This window comes from Delphinapterus leucas, chromosome 16 (genome assembly GCF_059928025.1).
Source record: "Delphinapterus leucas isolate spDelLeu-1000000601 "Yukka" chromosome 16, BTC_Dleu_Yukka2, whole genome shotgun sequence".
NCBI lineage: Eukaryota > Metazoa > Chordata > Mammalia > Artiodactyla > Monodontidae > Delphinapterus > Delphinapterus leucas.
This window is the reverse complement of record NC_143144.1, coordinates 18,588,626-18,600,930: the sequence shown is the minus strand read 5'-3', so window position 1 is coordinate 18,600,930 and position 12,305 is coordinate 18,588,626.

Sequence of the window (12,305 nt, the reverse complement as noted above, 5' to 3'; positions counted from 1 at the left end):
TAAATGGAGAGGGACTCTTTTTTTTTTTTTTTTTTGCGGTACGCGGGCCTCTCACAGCTGTGGCTTCTCCCGCTGCGGCGCACAGGCTCCGGACGCGCAGGCTCAGCTCCGCGGCATGTGGGATCCTCCCGGACAGGGGTACGAACCCGCGTCCCCTGCATCGGCAGGCGGACCCTCAACCACTGCGCCACCAAGGAAGCCCCCTAGAGAGGGACTCTTTTTAAGTGAATACATATTTAAAAAGCTATTCATATTGCAATGGTGACTTAAAGGGGGAAATCTCTATCCATTCAAAAACTTACAATTATACGTCTATGCTTTTCCTCCTACTTTTATCCTTTCGCTCAAAATTTGGTCATTTTATTAATATAAGCTCAGATAAGTTTAGACTTGCAACTTTATTATAATTATTTATTATATATTATGGCTTAAATTTGTATTTATTGATTGATTCTGATACCCCAGTGTGCTGTCATAATAATCTGAGAAACTGCCACTCACAATCCAGTTCTGAAAAAAAGCAATTTACAGTGGTTCCCTATGAATATGTCACTATACTTTATATCATATAACCTCATTACCCTGGTACCATTAACAAAATATTCTAGGGAGTGGCAAATGACTCAAAGATACTCAGTTATCTATAATCTATACTTGGTCTGTGACCCATAAGACAGCTTGACACAAGAGTTCGCCCCAAAAGACGCTATACTGAATATTAACTGGGCAACGCAATCAGATTCTCGGGGCATCTGAATGTGAGAGACACCCAGAGATACAGGAGAGGTGGTACAGAGAAAAGGCAGTGCACAGAATCCATGAGAAGAAGTTCTCAGTAAACAGAAGCCATGATCTGGTTATGGAGTGGGGGAGTCAGTAGCAAGCTGGGGAAGCAAATCTTTACACTAAACCACGAGTAGGGGCAGTGTGGCTGTCCTGACAACACCACTCTGAGAGCTGCTGTTGGGTCAACACTGTTTCTATTGTATGTCAAGATCTACCCTTTCATCCTGAGGGAATTTCCAGTTCCCTGTAGGGTTTGGTTATGCCAGTGGTTTTCAAAATGTTGCCTGGGATTCTCCAGGAGTTCCAAGAAGTTGTTTAGGGGCCTCCATCAAGGAAGAGGGGGATATCAAATGGATAGGACCTCACTGACCCAGCAAGAGCCACAGCAGTGCTCTTTGTTCTGTTTTGCATATTTTTTTTCACATGAGATTTCATGGAAAGGAAGGGTTCTATTGTGGTTAAAAGTTGTCCTTTCAAGGATTCACCATTTTTCCAAAGAAGACATACAGATGGCCAACAGGCACATGGAAATATGTTATGTCGCTAATTATTAGAAAAATACAAATCAAAGCTACAATGAGATATCACCTCACACCAGTCAGAATGGCCATCATCGAAAAGTCTACAAACAATAAATGCTGGAGAGGGTGTGGAGAAAAGGGAACCCTCCTACACTATTGCTGGGAATGTAAATAGGTATAGCCACTATGGAAAACAGTATGGAGGTTCCTTAAAAAACAAAAAATAGAGCTACCATATGATACAGCAATCCCACTCCTGGGCTATATTTGGAGAAAACCATGGTTTGAAAGGATACATACACCCCAATGCTCATTACAGTGCTGTTTACAGTAGCCAAGACATAGAAGCAACCTAAATGTCCATCGACAGAGGAATGGATAGACGATGTGGTACATATATACAGTAGAATATTACCCAGCCATTAAAAAGAATGAAATAATGCCATTTGCAGCAACATGGATGGACCTGGAGATTATCATACTAAGTGAACTAAGTCAGACAAAGATAAATATCATATGATATTGCTTATATGCGGAATCTAAAAAAAAGGATACAAATGATCTTATTTACAAAACAGAAACAGACTCACAGACATTGAAAACAAATTTATGGTTACCAGAGGGGAAAGGTGGTGGGGAGGGATAACTTAGGAGGTTGGGACTGACATATACACACTAATATATTTAAAACAGATAAACAGCAAGGACCTACTGTATAGCACAGGGAACTCTGCTCAATAATCTGTAATAACCTAAAGGGAAAAGAATTTGAAAAAGAATAGACATATGTATATGCATAAGTGAATCACTCTGCTGTACACCTGAAACGAACACAACACTGTAAATCAGATACAGTCCAATATAAAATAAAATTTTTTTAAATAATTAGGAATTAAAAACAACAAAAATAATGACAAAAGGGTTTGCCTTTTGCATTAAAGAAAATTCACTTTAACTTTTGTTGAGCATCATCTTAAAATGTGAGACTGAGAGGCTTATTTTTTCCTTCCAGGATCTTTTTTTCCCCCTCTATGCATTTTTTTTTAAAAACCACTAACATTTTATGATAAAATGTCAATCGCATACATCCGCAACTCTTTTGTCATTTTGTCCCACCAGGTAACTTTTAAAGCTACTCTTTGTCATTTATTCTTCAGAGCAATTGGGCAGCAGCTCCCAAACCTGGCTGGTAATGAGAATCATCTAGAAAGCTTTATAAACAGCAGATCTCTGGGCCCTCCCTTCCATCTACAAGCATACCTCTGGAGACTGGCTTCTGGAGAAATCTGTATTTCTAAAACACCCCAGATAATTCTGATTCTCAATCCAGTTTTAATACCACTAAATTAAACCCAAAAGGTACTGCTTGCCTATGGGGGGCGGGGTTGGGGAGAGAAGCAGATAGGTCAGATGAAGTGTGATTCTAAGGGGAAAGGAAAAATTCTCCTAATCTACAATTTGATCTAGAATTGGCCCAGGGAGCATTCATTAAGTAGAAGTGTTCTTATTCTATGCTCTTAAAGCTGGTATATTGTGGGTGAAATTTAAAAGTAAGTTAGAGTGAGGAATAATAAAAATACATGCAGAAACTTTCACTATTTTATTTAAACTTAAGATGTATAAATATACACTCTGTAGTCAATCTTTTATGCAGTCATGGCCTCATCTTGGCCTATACACCTTTGCCTATGGAGTTTCCCATCATCTTTCTTGCATAAACTACACTTACAATACTTCATCTACTTTTCAAGCTTCATTAACCTTAAAGTGGGTTCTTTAAGGAATTTAGACATTTTCAAAGCTGTCTGATGTGTACAGAATTCTTTTACAATCTATAGTTTTATGAAAAGCTTCTAAATTTTTCCACTTAGCTTACCCACTTGACTCAAAGGCAATTCAAACATTCAACTAAATTTTTATAAAAACAATTCTTTTTGTACTCATATGGCTTTCTATAATACTTGATTAAATTACATAACAAGCAACAAACAGTACCAACATAAATAGATTTGGGGAAAAATACAACTGACTCTCGGTACAAACACCTTAACTGGAAGTGCATACTGCAGAGTTGTCTATAGTTGCATGTATGCAGTCTGCTTGGGTCATCAATCAGTGTGTTTTGTAGAGATCATTAGTTAATCTGGTGAGATGGTTAAAGTAGAGGTTGGTTAAAAAATCTTCTATTGTATATTACTCTGTAGATATATGGAGGAGAGTTTTTGAAAGTTAAGGTTAAATGAATTCATCTCTATAATTTAAAAAATGTCCATTTACTTACTAAATAATCATATGTCTTAAAAATGGTTTCCTGGGCTTTTTTCAGAATTGTGGGCATCTGCTGTTTTGTTTTCCTGGAGAGCATATTATGACATATGGTGGAGTGATTAAGAGCATGGATTGTGGAGTCAACCAGAGTTCATATCCCAGTTCCACCACTTGTTTGAAATACTGGGCAAGTTAGCTTGACCTCAGTTTCCTCATCTGAAAATGGGAATAATAACAACTATCTCATAGACTTCTTAGGAGGATTAAATGTGATAGATAATACTATTTGTTGGAAAAAAATACTATTTGTTGAAAACACTATCCTTTCTCCATAGAATTGTCTTTTCACCTTTGTCAAAAATTAGTTGTACATATACGCAGGGATCTGTTTCTACACTTTCAGTCCTATTCCACTGACCTAGATGCCTATCTTTATGTCAATACCACTCTGTCTTGATTATAAGATGTTTATAAGTCTTGTAATCAGGCAATGTTAGTTGTCCAACTTTGTCCTTCAAAATCATTTTGGCTATTCTAGATTCTTTGCATTCCATATAGATTTTAGAATCAGTTGGTCATTTTGCACAGCAAAGGAAACCATCAACAAAATGAAAAGAAAACCTACAGAATGGGAGAAAATACTTGCAAACAAAGCGACTGACAAGGGATTAATCTCCAAAATATAAAAACAGCTCATGCAGCTCAGTATCAAAAAAAACAAACAACCCAATCAAAAAATGGGTGGAAGATCTAAATAGATATTTCCCCAAAGAAGAAATACAGATGGCCAACAGGCACGTGAAAAGATGCTCAACATCACTAATTATTAGAGAAATGCAAATCAAAGCTACAATGAGATATCACCTCACACCAGTCAGAATGGCCATCATCAAAAAGTCTACAAACAATAAATGCTGGAGAGGGTGTGGAGTAAAGGGAACCCTCCTACACTGTTGGTGGTAATGTAAATTGGTATAGCCACTATGGAGAATAGTATGGAGGTTCCTTTAAAAACTAAAAATAGAGCTACCATATGATCTAGCAATCCCACTCCTGGGCATATATCTGGAGGAAACCATGGTTTGAAAGGATACATGCACCCCAATGTTCACAGCAGCACTATTTACAATAGCCACGACATGGAAGAAACCTAAATGTCCACTGACAGAGGAATGAATAAAGAAGATGTGGTACATGTATACAATGGAATATTACTCAGCCATAAAAAAGAACAAAATAATGCCATTTGCAGGGACATGGATGGACCTAGAGATTTTCATACTGAGTGAAGTAAGTCAGAGAAAGGCAAATATCATATTATACCTCATATATGTGGAATTTGTTTGTTACCAAGGGGGAAAAGGGAGGGCAGGGATAAATTGGGAGATTGGGATTGACATATACACACTACCATACATAGAATAGATAACTAATAAGAACCTACTGAATAGCACAGGGAACTATATTCAGTACTCTGTAATGACCTATATGGGAACAGAATCTAAAAAAGAGTGGATATATGTCTATGTATAACTGACTCACTTTGCTCACAGCAGAAACTAACACAACATTGTAAATCAACTATACTCCAATAAAAAAATTAATTTAGGAGAAAAAAGAATCAGCTGGTCAATTTCTAAAAAAAAAAAGAAAAAAAGAAGCCTGCTAGGGCTTTTATTGTGTTTGCATTTAATTTATAGATCAATTGTAGAAACATTTATTTCAACATTAGGACTTGTGACCTATGAACAAGGTATATTGCTCCATTTATTTGTCTTTAATTTCTCTCAGTGATGTATTAGTTTTTAATGTACAGGTCTTAGACATCTTTTATCAAAATTAACTGTAAGTATTTCATATTTTTGATAATGTTGTAAATCATATTATTTTGTTAAATACAGTATCTGATTGTTTGTTGACAGTTTATAGAAATACAATTGATTTTTGTATATTCATCTTGTATCCCACAACCTTGCAAAACTTATTAGTTCCAGGAGTTCTTTCACAGATTCCATCTAATTTTCTACACACATGATTGTCATCTGTGAATTAATACAACTTCTTTTCCAATCGATATACTTTTTTTTCTTTCTCTTGCCTTACTGATGATCTGGCTAACACCTCCAACACAATGTTGTGAAGAAACGAAGTGGATATCCTTTACTTGTTGCTGATTTCAGCAGGGAAGCATTCAGTCTTCCACCTTTCAGTATGATGTTAGCTGTAGATTGTCATAAATTCCCTTTATAAGATTGGAGAAATTCCTTCTATTCTTAGTTTTCTAAGAATTTCTAAACAGAAATTTATATTGAATTCTGTCAAATGCTTTTTCTGCATCTATTGAGATGATCATATTGTTTTACTTTTTTAGTTCATCAATATGGCGAACTATGGATTAATTTTTAAATGTTAAATCAATCTTGCATTTCTGGGACAAACTTCACTTGGTCAAATGCATTGTTCTTTTTATGTACCACTGTATTAAAGTTGTTAAACTTTTGTTTAGAATTTTTGGACTTATGTTCATGAAGGATGTTGGTCTGTAGTTTTTCTGGGTTTTTTTTCCTTGTAATATTTTTGTTTGGTTTTGGTATCAGGGTAAGACTAGTCTTGTGGAATGAGTTAAGAAGTATTCCCTCTTCTTCAGTTTTCTGGAAGAGCTTATGTAGAACTGGTATTATTTCTTCCTTAAATGTTTGATAGAATTCACTAGTGAAGCCACCTGAGCCTGGAGTTTTCTTTGTGGTAAAGTTTTAAATTACATGTTTAATTTTTTAATAGATTTAGGGATATTCAGATTATTCTTCTTAAGTTGTGGAAGTCTGTATCTTTCAAGGGATTTGTTCATTTTATCTAAGTTACTGAATTTATAGGTATAAAGTTGTTCATGATGCTCCCTTACTATCTTCTTAATATCTATAAAATCTGTAGTGATGTCACTCCTCTCATTCTTAAAATTGGTAGTTTGTGTCTTCTTTCTTTGTTTCCTTATAAGTTGGGCTAGAAATATACCAATTTTGTTCATTTTCTCAGAGAACAAGCTTTCATTGGTCTTTTGATTTTCTACTTTCTTTCTGCCCTGATCTTTCTTTCCACTTAATTTAGATTCAATTTGTTATTCTTTTTTTCTTTTCTAGCTCTTTAATGTGAAAGCTGAGATAATTTTTAAATTTCTACTAAATTTTAATTTCAATTTCTATTAAGATAGGTATTTTGTGCAATATATATTCTCCTAAGTACTGTGTTAGCAGTAGCCTACAATATTTTTGTGATTTTTTGCATACATTTAATTTGCATATTTAATTCAAAATGTGTTCTAATTTTCCTTTGTATTTCTTCTTTGACTCATGAAATATTTGAAGTTCTTTAGTTTTCAAATCAAATATTTCGGGATTTCCCAGAGATCTTTGTTTTTTGTTTTGTTTTGTTTTTTGCGGTACGCAGGCCTCTCACTGTTGTGGCCTCTCCCGTTGCAGAGCACAGGCTCCGGGCGCACAGGCTCAGCAGCCATGGCTCACGGGCCTAGCCGCTCTGCGGCATGTGGGATCTTCCTGGACCGGGGCACGAACCTGTGCCCCCTGCATCGGCAGGCAGACTCTCAATCACTGCACCACCAGGGATGCCCTCTTTCTGTTACTGATTTCTAATTTACTTCCATTATGGTCAGAGGATATACTGTGCATACTTGAATCCTTTAAAAATTATTGAGACTTGTTTTATGGCCCAAATACTGTGTATCTTGTTTGATGTCCCATGTGCACTTGAAAAGAATGTATGTTCTTCTATACCACGGAGTGTTCTACAAAAGTCAATTATGACAATTTGGTTGATAATGTTGTCTTGTATATCAAGGGTCTAGAGGTTCATAAACTTTTTCTGTAAAGAGCCAGATAGTAAATATTTCCAGTTTTGTGGGCCATACATTCCCTGTCACAATTACTCAAATTTGAAGCTCTACCAAAACAGTATTTGATGGATATGGCTGTATTTGATGCACCATGTGCTGGATTTGGACCAAAGGCCATAGTGTGTTGACTCCTACTTTATATCTTTACTGATTTTCAGTCTACATGTTCTATCAATTATTGAGAGATGAGTGTTGTAATCCCCAACTATAATCGTAGATTTGTCTATTTCTCCTTTCAGTTTTGTCAGTTTTTGCTTCATGTAAATTTGAAACTCTATTAGGTGCATAAATGTTTAGGATTGTTATATCCTCTTCATGAAGTGACCACTTTATAATTATGAAAGATCTTCTTTATCCCTGGTAATATTCTTTAACCTGATACCAGCTTTGTCTGATATGAATATAGCCACTTCAGCTTTCTTTTGAGTAGTGTGAGTGTGGTATATCTTTTCTCTCACATTCTCAGAGCAGCCCGTCCTCAGGTCAAGCTTGTTTCCTACTCTGACGTGAGGTGAGCCACCTGTGTCTGCCTGGAGATAGGCCTGAGGTTGTCCGGCTCCACCAGAGCCTGGGTGGGTCAGTCTGATTCACTCGGGCATAAATTTAAAAACCACTGGGGCTGTATATTAATTCACCCCCAGACTAGCTTTCATCCATAACAAAACAGATTTCAGTGTCTATATTTCCATCCATTCAAAATTTGAGAAAAGAGGCAGGTGTTTTTGATTGCCCTGCTAACTCTCTTGCAGGCAGGTGGTGAGGGGAAGGGAATGTTGCCTGGACACTGGCTTTTGTCTCAAAAATGCTGATTCTCAACACTGCTTTTATTTAACCTCAGGTTGTTTAGCAAGAAGCAGAGCATCTTAATGCTGCCCATTTGGCTGTAGCAAAAATATAAAAATGTTGCTTTCTATTAGCAAGTTATTTTTGCAACAGACATCTCTATATTTTGTTACCAAGCAAGATAAAGCAGCATCTCTCTGTCCTCATGAGTCTCATCACACTCAAGACTCACCTAGAGATACAGGAAGGATGTGAAGTACAATGATGGGGTAAGGCTCAGAGAAGGGGTGAACCTGAGGGATGCGGTACGGAGGTGTGTAGTTCGTCTTCCCTGGAAGAAGAAACACCAGAAAGTTTAACAGTTTGTTTTTGTAGTCATGTTAAAATGAAGAATCCGTTCATCTAAAAACCAAAAACAGCTCTATCAGATATGTCACATGACTTTAAAAGCACAAGCTGGCTGGACCACCTTCTCCATAACATGGTCAGGTCCTGTCACCTGACCTCAAAGTCACATCTTGGAGCCTGGATGATTACACACGCTTGACATTTCCTAGAGATGATTCTAAAAACTATTTGGGGGCAAAACAGATCAACTGTCCGAAGATGGTAACAAGGCCCCAAACCTTCTAGAGAGTTCCAGTAGCACAAACCCAGCTCTCTCCTCATGACCCGGCTGTCCAAAAGACAATCATAACATATGCCTTAGATATTAATTACAGGATATACTGAGGTCCATTTCTTCACATACTCCTGTGGAATTTCTAAGAATTTTTGCAACTTGTAAAATTATTAAAATTCTCATTTGGGTGTCTTCACCTCCGCCTCATCACTCAAGTGGCCATTCTAGGTTTTGGTTTCTACTTCTTGGAAATTATTTAAATATCTAGCCATGTAGAAATTCAAATCTCTCTTAATGAGGCAATCTATAAGGACTTCTAAGCAGAGACTTCAGTGTTAACTGCTTTTCAGTTGCAAGTGATGTGAAAGGTTTCCCGAACAAATGGCTGGCTCGATGGAAGGTGTCAACTTTAAGTTCCCTAAAAAGGAAAAGTCTTCAAAGCTTGTCCAAGGCCAAATGCACCCCACACCTTTGCAGTATGAGGGATATCAACCTGTTCAACATGCTTAAAGGGAAAACAGTGAAATATAAGTTGACAAGAGGAGAAGAACATCCACAAAGGGGGATCAAGCACAGAGAGAAATCAATCAGAACCTCAAAGGAAGGAGCTGTGCTGAGTGTCACACTTTATAAATGTTAACTAGCTCTTTCTCTGACATTATGAATGTGATACGATTTGGAGAGAGAGTAGGGCAAAATGGAGTGAAAACTTAGTCTAGCCTAACATTCTCCTTATTCTGTATAGCAAATAAACTTATTATCAAAGTGTAGCTCTCTTCAAACATAATTTCTATATGGCCAATTGTTTTATTTTGCCCCATAGCCTCTGGCCTAGTTCTTAACTTTATCCTGTTCTCCGGCACTCAGGGACCAAAGGAGAGAGAATGGATGGTTCCAGGAAATAACAGTCAATTCCAGTAAAACAGCTCAAAGAAAGGTCGTGTGATAATGGGTCTATGGAGGATTCATCTTTCTTTGAGGAAAGTATCATTCATAGGACAGGTGTTGGCTACCCATGTTTTCCAAAGACAGATGTCATAACGGGGCTATTGAAGGACAGTGCTGAGCTCAACCCTGTATCAAGGTCAGGGTCAGGCAGGTGAGACATCTGTAAAGAGCTAAAAGAGGGTTATACTGTGTAAGCCTGTTGACTGCTCCTTCTTTGATTTCAGAGCTGAAAGTTGGTGCCCTTTGCCAGGGGTGTTGTCCACAGAGAGCTTTATGGGACCAGGGGGCTGCTGAGGGAAGAAAGCAAGGAGAGCTGCTTAGACCCATCCCAAGAAAGGGACACGGTGAGATACTTGAGGATCTCTGTTTTTCATTCTAGTGTACCCTGTGTTAGAGAGCTGACAGAGACTTAGGACAGCAGCCCAAATCAGGAATCAAGTGTGTAGCTTGGACTCAAAATATGCCTGTCCCAAGCCTTTTAGGAATGGGGTATCTATCTAATGAGAGAGAGAACCCATCCCATATAATTAGGAGTTGGAACACCAATAAATGAGAGTCCCCAACATATGGGAACTCTAAAAGTACTCCCAAACGTGAATTCCCTCCCTTCCACCCCCCGCCGAGACTCAGCCCCAGGAAAATAGCAAGGTGCAAAGGTGTTGACTCTGGGCACTTAACAAATCCACTAGTGTTTCTACATTACTCACTCTTAGTCACCAGGCACCCACTAAGCATCCACTGTGAGCATGAACAAGACTACGGGCTGTTAGTCTGTGTCATTCCCTGATGTGCCTGCCCTCTTCAACTGCTCCTGCTTCCAACGTCTATGTCATGTTCTTATAGCTCCTGACAATGCAACTGGATTGGTTATTAACAAAGAAGGCCAGAATGAGCTCAAGGGTATTGCATTATTGCTGGAAGAGTGTTCCCATTAATAAAAGCGGGCATTGTGTAATGTTATTCACATATTACTGTACATGAGATGATGCAATGTAATACTGGCCCTCAGTTCACCCGGAGCTTAATGGGAGAAATGAGACTGGTCATTCCAAATGCTTGCATTTTTACCACTGAGAATCATAAAATATTAGAGCTGAAAAGGACTTGAGAGAATATCTCACCCAACGTCCTTTGTTTTACCACTGGGGAATCTGAGGCTTATGTTATTCTTCATTGAATCTACCAACTGGAATCTGTCCAAAGTGCCTGTTTCTACTCACAAATGCAACATTTGAAAACAGACTGGGTCCTGTGCCATCTGCTACCGCCCTTTGTAGACTGGAAGACTAAGAGTCTAGAATATTTCCAAGACATCTAAATGTACTTCATCAGCATTATTAGTATCCTGGTTCCAGAAATTCTCTTCCTGAGGGTAGAGTGATGTGGGATAAAGGTAGGGAAAATAAAAGTAATTCTTGTTTTCTTATAATTTCATCTGATTCTTTGATGCATCAAGGTGAGATTTCTAATCGTGGATCTCAGGTATTTAGGGCATGGGCTCAGTGCTCTGTGCTTGATACAGAGCTATGAAGACTGTCCAGCTTTGGTAGCAATCTCAAAGGCATGTTTGTGTTGGATCATTTTAAAAATGATGTAGTCCTCATAGGAGCTTGTAGCTGTGTGTTTATCTACCCTCTGCCACATCTCCTTAAAAGAGGAGGCGGGCAGGGATAGAATGAGTCTGGTCTACATATTCTATACAGCATCAAGACATGGATAATGTATTTCTCAAGTCACTTTTTGCCTAAATTATTTTTGTAATTTTGGAATGGGTTACAAGAAGCTTCCTTAAGAATTATTCTTGGCTTTGTTGAACTCTGCTCAATGGAACAAATGGAAGCATGTTTGGCTTCGTGTGAAATGGCGTAAGAGAAAAGTCATGGACAATACCATTTTTCTCTAGGAAAGTTTTCAACCAGAGAGTACTGCAAATACCATGGGTACATAGAGTCAGTTGAATCTATCGACCCGGGGTTGGCCATTACAAGTGACTTGTTGCCAAAGACATATTCGCCTGAGATTAAGATGCTTAGCAGAACTCCTGAGAATTCCAGAAGGGAGACTGGAAATTAGCAGAGCTTGCTTCTGTTTTTGAGACGGGCCCTCCTATGTTTACATAATACAAAGCTTTGGAAATAGAAAACCCTGGCCAGAGAGTTAGAGGCCAAGAGAAGAAATAGAAATTAAATGAAATGCTTCCTCTTGCCTCCCCCTCAATCCTGTAAAAATAGACAGAGACTTCCTTTTCCACTTACGGATGGGGAGAGTGCTGCTTTGTAGTTAGAGCTGAGTTGTGAGGCTGAGGCAAGCGGGGTGAGTGTTGACAGCTCTGAATTATTGTATCCCTGAATTTAAATCCCATCCCCAAGAGGGTCTTTGGGTTGGGAAACAGCATGACCTCCTGGGCTATGCATAAGAGTAGGAGGCACTCGACTTAACACTAGGACATTATTTTTTGGCAAGCACTGTA